The sequence below is a fragment of the Bos mutus genome, chromosome 16 (assembly GCF_027580195.1).
Source record: "Bos mutus isolate GX-2022 chromosome 16, NWIPB_WYAK_1.1, whole genome shotgun sequence".
Taxonomy (NCBI): Eukaryota; Metazoa; Chordata; class Mammalia; order Artiodactyla; family Bovidae; genus Bos; species Bos mutus.
In genome coordinates this window covers 7,701,774-7,714,314 of record NC_091632.1, presented here as the reverse complement: position 1 = coordinate 7,714,314, position 12,541 = coordinate 7,701,774, and the positions used below count along the sequence as shown (strand labels likewise).

Below are 12,541 nucleotides of genomic sequence, written 5' to 3'. Positions count from 1 at the left end.
CCCCCAGCTAAGTCTTACTCATCCTGTGGGTATCATGAGTCCAAATAACTTGTGGTTTTGCAAAAATGCTGGGTTATTTATGCAACCATTCCTTGCTATTTTTTATCTTTTTTTTTGAAATAGTTTCTCCTCCCCGCCCCACCCGCCACCCAGTATTGTGTTACTCTGTCTTAAAGAACTCGGTTCATCAGTGTTCTCGTTCTGAACACTTTCTGAAAGTCTTAAGCTGACGTGGAAAGCCTCCTCTACGTTCCCATGGATTTTCATCTTCTCTGCCTACTTCGTGCCAGTGAAAGACCCCAGGGAGCCTTTTCCGTGCTGAATTTCTCCGTACTCGTGAAAGTATTAGCCAGCCACATTCATTCAGTAAACAGTCCGGTAGGAATGCAGTGCTGCCTTCCCTGGGAATTTAGTTTTAAAAGTCAGAACTTGGCTTTTATTGCTCACAATTAATTATTTTCTCCAGTGACCCACAGGACAGAAATCGTAAGGACCACTTGCTTAAATGAACTTATATTTACATCTCCTCAGAGTAAAAGTATTTTGGATGAATCTGAGTTTTGCTAGATTTTATTTTTTGAGATTGGAAGACGGATCTAGAAGGGGAGAAATGAACTGTTTTGTTTTGCTTATTATTGTTTTTGCTTCAATAACGTCCTACTTCTACGGCTCTTAAGCAAAACTCTCTGCTTGTCCGTGGTATTCTTCACTGCCTCTGAGCCTACCCGGAGCCCTGCTGAGCAGTCTTCACGGGGTCACAAGGCCGGTGTCTCTTTCTGCCCATGACAGAGGCCCTGGAGCTTCCTGCAGGAAGAGTTCCTGGGGACAGCATTTCTCCCAGGGGTGGTGGGAGCGAGCGGTTTTCATCAGGCAGCCCCACCATGTGGCTGGCGTTTGCAAAATGCTCCACCATAACTGCTTCAGTGAGCCCCTTCACTGTCTCCACTATTGAGGAACAATTAGAACGGACACAAACAAGAATCAGACGGTAAAGAATATTCCAATTTATCCTTAGTCATTACAGTTATTGGCTCTCTCACCCCTTCTCTGTTTTCCCTCCTATGTCTTTGGCATCTAGTCAATGTATTAGACATCTATCTGTGTCCATAATTCAATATTTGATTTTAGTTTTGTTTTCTGTCTCAGTACTTTTCTTTCTTAGGAATATCAATTTTACATACATTGAATCACTTCTATATATTTTTCACCTTATTTTCTCCATTCCTTTTAAATTTCTTGTTCATCTCCTCTTCTTTTTAAAATCTCTCACGTCTCCCTGGCTTGGGGCCTCTTCTTTTCTCCTTTGTGCTAACACTGACGTGGCCTTCACGTGTCCGATCCCCGTTTTTCTCCTGGTTTCCGATGGCTCATCTCCAAAGACGTTTCTCCACTCAGCCTTTCTGACTCACTGGTTCATGCAAGTATGACCTCTTTCTCATGACACATCTATTCATCATATGAAACACCCTTTCATCAAAAATTAAGTTCCTGCTGTCAATTACCAGTTTGAATCAGTCGAATGACGTGTTTTGAATGCATCTCTGTCATATGATGTTTATGCTATATCGCTAGTGCTGGCTTATATTTTCATTCTTGCCGGATTGTTTATAAATTCTCCGAGAGCGGCCGCCATCACTTTTTCCCTAAATCTCTACTGTGGAGCACAGGGCCTCAAACACTGTGGGTGGGTGCCCAATACACCAGAATAAATTAGGGTGGCAGGTACGGAAATTAAGCAAAAGGTATTGATCACACAGTGAGAAAGCAGCAGAGAAGGTTTTACAGACAATGGAACACTTAAATTTGATTTTGAAAACTTAGGAGTTTTCCAGGACACTAAAACCACACAGGGGATCACTAAGCCAGGAGAACGTTACAGCAACCTCGGTGCTCAGGCGCATCAGACTGCAGTGGTTCCCCTAGAGTCTCAGGCCATCTTTGAATGGTCACAGTGTTCTCCAGGCCTGAGTCAGACTTATGTGCTGATGGTTGTTCGGTCCCTCTGATGAGGCTAAGTTGCTTCAGTCGTGTCCGACTCTGTGTGACCCCATAGACGGTGGCCCACCAGGCTCCCCGGTCCCTGGGATTCTCCAGGCAAGAACACTGGAGTGGGTTGCCATTTCCTTCTCCATCTGATGAGGCAGGTCCCACCTAAATGAGAGGGACTATAAATGGGAGAGAAATAACTTTATAACAAATAATGAACTAGAAAAGTGGGCTCAGAAGAGGTCTTCTGACAGTTCCTAGGCACATCATTTCTCTATGGCAGTTGTAACAAATTATCACAAGCTGAATGGCTTTAAGCAAGAGAACTTTTTTCCCATAGCTTAGGAGGCTAGAAGTCCAAGGTCAAGGTGTTGGCAGGGCCAGGCCCCCCCTGCAGGGTGCAGGAATGACCCCCCCTGGCCTCTGCTGGCTGCTGGGGACCCCTGCTGTTCTGCTCATGGCAGCACGCCTGGCACCTCTGCCTCTCGTGTGGGATGGCCTTCTTTCCCGTGTCTGTGTCCAGGGCCCTCTCCCCTTACAAGGATACTAGTCTTTGGATGAGGGCCCAAGCCAGGATGACCTCATTCTAACATGATAATATCTGTAGAGACCCACATCAGGTCACATCCTGAGGTGTCTGGGCAGGTGTGGATTTTGGTGGGGACATCGTCAACCCAGGACAGAAGGTGTCACCAAGCTCTTCCTCTGCTGGAGCCTTTGCTCCTGCAAGTAACAAAATTCTCTGTCAGTGCCTATTAAATGTCACCTCCTTCAGGAGGAGTATAATCTAAGGTAACGTCTTCTCATTGTTCTCTAGGGTGTATCTGTTCAGCTTCTTTCTTCTCATTTATCAGAACATGTAACTGTTGGTTTACATTCTCCCTCAGAAAAGCACAATCTCCCTGAAACTGCAGAGCCCACTGCTGTTAACTGTTTAGTTGCATCCACTCTTTGCGACCCTGTGGACTGTAGCCGCCAGGCTCCTCTGTCCCTGGGATTCTCCAGGCAACAAAACTGGAGTGGGTTGCCATTTCCTTCTTCGGGGATCTTCCCAACCCAGGGGTCAAACCTGTGTCTCTTGCATCTATTGCACTGACAGGCAGATTCTTTACCACTGTGCCACCTGGGAAGCCCAATGTCTGACATATTTACCTTTTTATCCTTATCATCTGCATTATTCTTGACAAATGATAGGATATCAACAAAAACATGATGAATAAATAAATCAATGGGTGAATGAATGGAGGGGTGGACAGAGGATGGATGGATGGATGGATGGAAGGTGTGCATATTCCGTCCTTCAGTCATGTCCGACTCTTTGCAACCCTTTCGACTGTAGCACACCAGGCTCCTCTGTCCACGGAATTTTCCAGGCAAGAATACTGGGATGGGTTGCCGTTTCCTCCCCCAGGGGATCTTCCTGATCCAGGGATTGAACGCTCATCTCCTGCCTCTCAGGTGGATTCTTTACCACTGAGCCATCAGGGAAGCCTGGATGTATGGAATAACTGATTATAAACAATAGGAATTTTCTGCTTAATTACACTTGTTCAATCAACATTTTGCCTTCCATGCTAATAAATGACTATTATATTTGTACACTTACATATTTGTATCTCAGTTAGTATCTGCAGAAAATATTGAGGGCCTTCGACAGTGTCTATGAGGAAAAATGAAAACAGCCTGGATTCAGTCCTTGCTCCCAGAGGCTTATAATTTAAAACAGAAGAAACACATTTTAAAAAAGAAAACAATAATCACCTTAGGAGTTTTATCTTGATGGTGGTATCAATTCAACATATTCAAAAAACTGCAAAAGCTTAGGTTCACATGTAGTGCACATTCGTCCGAAACTGCTACCACGTAGTAAGAGTTAGCTCTCTTCGAGGCTCTGGAACATAATAAACACGCAGTAACTATTAGTTGGATAAATTAATGATTGAACAGTTTTGTCAACAAGCAGAGGAATCCAACCCTTATCGCTAAGGAACAGGCACCGGTTTTGCAGAGCTTACGCGGACAGGAGCCACTCATATCTTCGGTGTTCCTGACAGTCTTTCTCACCAGAACTCCTGGTTAGACTGCCTCGTGTGTGGCAAAGTTGGTCTTGCTGTCTGAAAATTTGTGGGAAACGATCCACAAGTGACCACCGGCTTAGCTGGAGTCCTCTCTCTTGAATTTGGGAACATTCCGTGATCCCTGTCAAAGATGGAATGATTAGCAGATTTTTTTTTCTTAGTGAAATCCTCTGTCTTGATAAGCAAAGAAAAGCTTAGTAGTAAACTGAATTGTAATGGGACATTTTATTTTTAATTGGAGAGTAATTGCTTTATAATTACATAAATTGTAATCCTAAAGGAAATCAGTCCTGAATATTCATGGGAAGGACTTATGCTGAAGCTCCAATACTTAGGCCACCTGATGCAAAGAACTGACTCTTTGGAAAAGACCCTGATGCTGGGGAAGATTGAAGGCGGGAGAAGGGGATGACAGAATGAGATGATTGGATGGCATCACCGACTCAGTGGACATGAATTTAACCATGCTCCAACCACAGTGGAGGACAGAGACACCTGGCGTGCTGCATGCAGTCCAGGGGGTTGCAAAGAGTTGGACATGACCTAGCAACGGAACAACCATTTCTTTACAATGCCGTACGACAATGTGAATCAGCTATATGTACATCCCCTCCCTCCTGAGCCTCCTGGGCCCTTTAAATATATATATTTCTTGCTCTCCACTAGATAAGGAGAGTGAAATTTGACTTTTCTTGACTTAGCACTAAACATGTCTCATGACAGTTTGAGCCACGGTGTTGGCAGCTTCCTTGGCCAAAAGCCTGAGGCTGTATTACTAATTTATCAGTGTCACCATGCACATCTGAGCTGCCTTCTGTAATTTTCTTGCTCTCCTCGTCTTGGACCCTTCCAAGTATTCTCCACGTTAGGAGTTAAGAGCGTTCCTCCTTTCTACTGCACCTGCCTTTAGATGAGTAATTTTATTCATCCCTGTCCAGGAACCCTTTGAAACTCCCTTTGTTGATCAGTCACACAGCTGTATCCTGGTCCAGGGGCCACGTCGGAGGCCCTAGGACTCCTGCTCTCACAATTCTTATTGTCCGTCTCGGGAAGTGCCTCTCCTTGCATGTATGTTTCTTGCAAATAATGTCGTCCTGAGTTTCTGACTTGATCCCAAACAGTCAAGCTGGCGCTTTATTCTCCTGGAGATGAAGGAGCAGGAGTGACTGGTTTCTTCCCCCCACCCCTCCCAATTTGCTCAAATCTGCTAGCCGCTCAGAGAGGAGGCATGGCTACACGTGTCAAGGGCGCTGTCAATTAGGGTAACAGGCAGGGGGCCCCGGTGTTGAGCTGTGTCACAGGCGATGCTGGTTTACTCAGAACAAAAGCAAGAGGGTCAGGAGCTCTCTGACTCACGGCGTGCTCTTTTTGAAGAGTGCATTGTGATTTCTGACAGAGGAAGGAAGGAATTCAGACAAAACAAGGGAAGGAAGAATTTGTTTATTTCTTTCCACCAGCCAAGTCTCTGGTTCCTGTTGCCAAAAATATAACTTTAATTTACGAGACAAATACAAACCTAACTATATACCATTTAAAATTTAATTCCGAGTAACACCATCTCTTGGGATTCAAGTTCTCTATTTTGAGGTTAAAAAAAATGAGAAAGATAAGAATCCTGGCAGATCCCTTCATGCAAATTCTGTCACCTGTATGTGTGGTTAACAAAAAATATGGGTGTTGAATACAATTTAATGAATTATATCTATTTTCAAATTAAGTCTGAATATATTTGCCACACTACAATCAGGAGTGCATTCTGGTTTTCAGCAAACTGGATAATAAGTAAAGAAATGACATTCACACAGAGGCCTCAACGGACATTCACACAGAGGCGGCCGCTTGAAGTCTAATCACCTCTGAGAAGGAGCCTTGGGGCTAATGGTCTAGTGATCCCCGTTGTTAGTACACCTACCTGAGTGATGGCTTTTCATCTTTCCATACACGTGTGAATAAAATCATGGAAAATATGAGCAGAAATGTTTTAAACAAAGTACAGATTGTATGTTCAAATACCATATTCAGGAGATATCAATGTTAAGGTGGTTCTTAGTGACGTTAAACTGAGAATGCTGCTCACTGCCTTTTCACGGGATTGTTTAATAGTATAAAAATTATGATAGCACACTGTGTAAGTGGGGTGTGATAAAAATTAACACTCCACTAACAAGAAAAGAAAACCCAGTAGAGAAAGAACAGCCATAAGGGATCCATTATTTACTTTATCCTTACAGAGAAAAGTGAGCAAAAATTGTACCTGTTTTGCATTTTAATAGTAATGTTCAGAGTTCATGTTTCCCCATAGATCTAAAAATACCTAGGAATTTTTTAAAGTTAATAAATCTATGATGCTAAATTTTGGATTATAAAAACATTATAAACAGTTACATTTATTTATTCCACATAAAACAAGAGAGAAAACTCACTGCATTTTCCTATGAGAAATTTCCATTTCCAAAGAAACGATGTATTTTCCCACTTGGTAATTCAACAAGTTTCCAGGCTCCCTGGGATCCGTGAGAGGGCACTCCTGCGCCTCCATCCTTCATGGAGCAGACGCAGTGCTCGCCACTCCTGCTTGTAAGACAGGCGTGCACCTTCTAAAAGGCGGAGGGCAAGAGGACAGGGGCGATAGAGGAGAAGATGGCTGGATGGCATCCCCGACTCCACGGACATGAGTTGAGTAAACTCCGGGAGTTGGTGGTGGACAGGGAGGCCTGGCGTGCTGCAGTCCATGGGGTCACAAACAGTCGGACAAGACTTACGTGTCAAACAACAACAACGTGAACCTTTGGACCAATGCCTGCAAAAGCCCAGCAGTTAACACACTGCTTAGAAAGCTAAGAAACATAAACCAAGACACAGAATTGGTGTGATGGACATTTCTACACCAAGTCACTGCAACAGGAATCATATGTATTTCTAACCGTAACCAAGTTTCACCGGGGACTTTGCACGCGACCGTGCCCCCATCCCCCACCTGCATGGACCTTTAAATTTCCATTTTAGCTGAATCAGCATATAACCTTACAATACTTTCAAATCATGAGAAAGGTCCTTGACCTGCCATCCCCCATCCAACTTCTGCCCAATTTCTCTGCCCCCCTTTGTGAAACTCATAGTAAATACTGGCCCTGTTCCCCCAGTCCAGCTCTCTTCATGCACAGCCTCTTTAACCCACCAGTCACAGCAGCACTAAAACTGTTCTGTGGAGCGCAAGGTCACCAACAATATCCATGTCCTCCAACTGAATGTCTAACTCTCTGCTGCCATCATTATATGCCCTAAGCAGCATCTGCTGGAGTGGATCACTCCTTTATGACAAGCCTGCCAGCACGCGTCCTGCATAAGCAAGTACTCTGACTTCACCAAACACTTCATGTCAATATGCTTTTAGGGGAGCTTTTCTGGATCTACTCTGGCTTCACAGGTGGTTTTATTCAACCGTGTCCTTCCTTTTATCCCTCCCACCTAAGGACACTCCTATTCTGACAGCTGTCACCCGAACCTTAGGACTAGATTTGCTCGCTTTCTCTGACTTGTCATCACAGCGCTGGGAGTCACTGTTGCTTCTGCTGCGTTATCAGCAGTTTGTTCTTTTACACTGTCACACAGCATTCCGTTGTATGAATATTCCACATTTATTTCCTCTATCAACTATGGGTTGTTTATGATGTGGGGATATTATGAGTCAAGATGCTATAAACACTCATGAGCATATGTTTGATTGGACATAAGGCGATGGCACCCCACTCCAGTACTCTTGCCTGGAAAATCCCATGGATGGAGGAGCCTGGTAGGCTGCAGTCCATGGGGTCGTGAAGAGTCGGACACGACTGAGCGACTTCACTTTCACTTTTCACTTTCATGCATTGGAGAAGGAAATGGCAACCCACTCCAGTGTTCTTGCCTGGAGAATCCCAGGGACAGGGGAGCCTGGTGGGCTGCTGTCTATGGGGTCGCACAGAGTCGGACACAACTGAAGCGACTTAGCAGCAGCAGCAGCAAGCACTTGTTTTGGCTGGGAATGTGTTCAAGGAAGGAAATGCCCAATTCCATTCTTAGATATAGGTATTTGCTGTCGTCGTTGCTGTTCAGTCACTGAGTTGTGTCTAGCTCTTTGCAACCCCGTGGAGTGCAGCGTGCCAGGCCTCCCTGTCCTTCACTGTTTCCCAGAGTTTGTTCCAATGCTTCCCCGGCAGCTCAGACAGTAAAGGATCCACCTGCAACGTAGGACACCTAGGTTTGATCCCTGGGTTGGGAGGATCTCCTGGAGGAGGGCATGGCAACCCACTCGTGTTCTTGCCTAAAGAATCCCCATGGACAAAGGAGCGAGGCAGGCTACAGTCCACGGAGTCACAAAGAGTCGGACATGACTGAGTGACTAAGCACAGCATAGCACATACCATTAAGTTGATGATGCTATCCAACCATCTCATCCTCTGTTGCCCCATTCTCCTCCTGCCCTCAGTCTTTCCCAGCATCAGGATACAGGTATAAGCATATTTATGTTAGTTAGTACTACCAAAGAGTTTCATAAAACATTTATATCAAGTTACAGACCTATAGTCAATGTAAGAGAGCTCCATTTAATTCAAATTTACACCAAGCTTGATACCAACTGTTAATTTTAGCTATCAGATCAGATCAGTCGCTCAGTCGTGTCCAACTCTTTGCGACCCCATGAATCGCAGCACGCCAGGCCTCCCTGTCCATCACCAACTCCCGGAGTTCACTCAGACTCACGTCCATCGAGTCAGTGATGCCATCCAGCCATCTCATCCTCTGTCGTCCCCTTCTTCTCCTGCCCCCAATCCCTCCTAGCATCAGAGTCTTTTCCAATGAGTCAACTCTTCGCATGAGGTGGCCAAAGGACTGGAGTTTCAGCTTCAGCATCATTCCCTCCAAAGAAATCCCAGGGCTGATCTCCTTCAGAATGGACTGGTTGGATCTCCTTGCAGTCCAAAGGACTCTCAACAGTCTTCTCCAACACCACAGTTTAAAACACTATTTTAGCTATAGTGGGTATATAATGGTAGCTCATGATTTTACTTTGTATTTTTTTTCCTAATGCTGAATGATACTGAGAACCTTTTCATATATTTTAGTGTCTATTTTTATATCTTCCTTCATGAAGTGTCTTTTGAAGTCTTTGCTTATATTTCTCTTGAATGATCTGTGTATTATCAATTTGAAAATTACTTTTTAGAAACACTAAGTGGCTTTATGCATTTTCTGCATTTAAAATCTTTCACTGGTCTGTGCTTTGCTTACCTTTCACTTTTTTAATAGTGGTTTTGATGAGTAGAAATTTTAAGTTTAAAGAAGTCCAATGTACTGTTGATTTCTTTTATCATTAGTGATTTGTTATCCTGTTTTATTTTTTAAATTTTTATTGGAGTATAATTGCTTTATGATGTTGTCAAGTGTCTGCTCTACAATAATGCAGATCAGCTACATGTATACATATATCCCCCCGCCTCCCCGGACCTCCCTCCCACACCACAGCCCACCCATCTAGGTTGTCACAGAGCTCCAAGCTGACCTCCATGTGCTAAGAAGCACGTTTCCACTAGCTGTATATTTTACACATGGCAGTGTATATGTGTCGATGGTATTCTCTCAATGCATCCCCCCTCCCCTCCGCCCATGCTCACATGTCCATTCTCCACACCTATGTTCCCATTCCTGCCCTGCAAGGAGCTTCATCTGTACCATCTCTCTAGATTCCACATATACATGTTAACGTACGGTATTTGTTTCTGCCTTTCTGAGTTACCTCACTCTCTGTGACACATTCTAGGCCCATCCACACCTCTATAAATGACCTAATTTTGTTCCTTTTATGGCTAAGCAACACTCCACTGTATATACGTACCACAGCTTCTTTATCCAGTCCTCTGCCGTTGGACATTTGGACGGCTTCCTGATTACTGTAAATAGCGCTGCAGTGATCATTGTGGTACCTGTGTTTTTCACATTACGGTTTTCTCATGGTAAATGCCCAGGAGGGGGATTGCTGCTGGATCATATGGTAGTCCTATTTTTAGTTTTTTAAGGAACCTCCATACTGTTCTCCACAGTGGTTGTATCAATTTAAATTCCCATCAACAGTGTAAAAGCGTCCCCTTTTCTCCACATCTTCAACATTTACTCTTTGTAGATTTTTGATGATGGCCATTCTGACCTCTGTGAGGTGATACCTCATTCCAGTTCTGATTTGCATTTATCTAATAATTAGTGGTATGCTGCAGTCCATGAGGTCACAAAGAGTTGGACACACCTCAGCAATCGAACCACCACCACAAAATAATTAGTGATGCTGAGCATCCTTTCATGTGCCTGTTAGTCATCGTATGTGCTCTTTGGGGAAATGTATATTTAGGTTTTCCACCTATTTTTTTTATTGGGTTGTTTGTTTGATATTGAGCTATTTGTATATTTTGGACATTAACTCTTCTCAGTTGATTCATTTGCAAATATTTTCTCCCATTTTTATTTTTTCATCTTGTTTATGGTTCCCTTTGCTGTGCAGAAGCTTTGAAGTTTAAGTAGGTCCCATTTGTTTGGATTTTATTTTAATTACTGTAGGAGGTGGGTCAAAAAATATCTTGCTGTGACTTATATAAAAGAGTGCTCTGTGTTTTCCTCTAAGAGTTTTATAGTACCCAGTCTTACATTTAGGTATTTAATCCATTTTTAGTTTATTTTTGTGTATAGTGTTCAGTTCAGTTCAGTCACTCAGTCGTGCCCAACTCTTTGCAACCCCATGGACTGCAGCACACCAGGCTTCCCTGCCCATTGCCAACTCCTGGAATTTACTTCAACTCATGTCCATTGAGTTGGTGATACCATCCAACCATCTCATCCTCTGTCATCCCCTTCTCCTCCTGCCTTCAAACTTTCCCAGCATCAGGGTCTTTTCCAATGAGTCAACTCTTTGCATGAGGTGGCCAAAGTATTGGAGTTTCAGCTTCAGCATCAGTCCTTCCAATGAATATTCAGGACTGATCTCCTTTAGAATGGACTGGTTGGATTTCCTTGCTGTCCAAGGGACTCTCAAAAGTCTTCTCCAACATCTCAGCTCAAAAGCATCAATTCTTCGGTGCTCAGCTTTATAGTCCAACTCTCACATCCATACATGACTACTGGAAAAACCATAGCCTTGACTAGACAGACCTTTGTTGGCAAAATAATGTCTCTGATTTTTAATATGCTGTCTAGGTTGGTCATAACCTTTCTTCCAAGGAGCAGGTGTCTTTTAATTTCATGGCTGCAGTCACCATCTGCAGTGACTTTGGAGCCCAAAAAAATAAAGTTTGTCACTGTTTCCACTGTTTCCCCATCTATTTTCCATGAAGTGATGGGACCAGATGCCATGATCTTCTTTTTATGAATGTTGAGCTTTAAGCCAACTTTTTCACTCTCCTCTTTCACTTTCATCAAGAGGCTTTCCAGTTCTTCTTCATGTTCTGCCATAAGGGTGGTGTCATCTGCATATCTGAGGTTACTGGTATTTCTCCTGGCAATCTTGACTCCAGCTTGCCATTCCGTTCTCCACAGACCATGTTTTGTCAGAACTCTCCACCATGACCCGTCCATCTTGGGTGGCCCTACACAGCATGGCTCATAGTTTGATTGAGTTAGACAAGGCTGTGGCCCATGAGATCAGATTGGTTAGTTTCCTGTGATTGTGGTTTTCAGTCTGTCTTCCCTCTGATAGAGAAGGGTAAGAGGCGTATGGAAGCTTCCTGATGGGGTGTGTGTGTGTGTGTGTGTGTGTACACACATATAGTGTTAGAGAACATTTCATTTCATTCTTTTACATGTAGCTGTTTCTTCCCAGCACCACTTATCTAAGAGACTGTCCTTTCTCCATTATATATTCTTGCCTCCTTTGTTTATTTGTATATTTGTATATACAAACATCCTTGTATATTTGATTAGGTGGCCATGGGTGCATGAGTTTACCCCTGGGCTTTCTGTCCTGTACGGAAGTTGAGCTATCTTTCTGCTTTCGTGCCAGTACCATACTGTCCTGACGACTGTAACTCTGTAACATAGTCTGAAGTCAGAGAGAGAGCCTAATTCCTCCATCTCCAATTTTCTTTCTCATGATTGTCTTGGCTGTTTGGGGTCTTTTGTGTTTCCAAAAAAACTGTTGGACAAAATTTTTGTTCTATTTCTGTGAAAAATTCTATTGGCTGTTTGATAGGGATTCCATTGAACCTGGAAATTGCTTTGGTTAGTATAGACATTTTCACAATATCAATTCTTCCCGTCCAAGAACATGGTACATCTTTCTGTCATCTTTGACCTCTTCCATCAGTATTTTATAGTTTTCCTACTACAGGTCTTTTGCCTCCTTAGGTAGGTTTATTCCTAGGTATTTTATTTTTGTTGCAGTGGTAAATGGGACTGTTTCATTAATTTCTCCTTCTGATCTTTCATTGTTAGTGTAGAGGAATGCAAGAGATTTC

The 12,541-nt window shown here is 43.4% G+C and overlaps 1 long non-coding RNA gene across 1 annotated transcript in view; it reads left to right on the top strand.

Moving 5' to 3' along the window:
* Positions 1–208: 208 nt before the first annotated feature.
* LOC138991230 (uncharacterized) overlaps positions 209–12,541 on the top strand; it is a 51,612-nt gene continuing 39,279 nt past the window's right edge. The window contains exon 1 of the long non-coding RNA XR_011467196.1: positions 209–988. This is a non-coding gene — a long non-coding RNA (uncharacterized lncRNA). The remainder of the gene's footprint in view (positions 989–12,541) is intronic.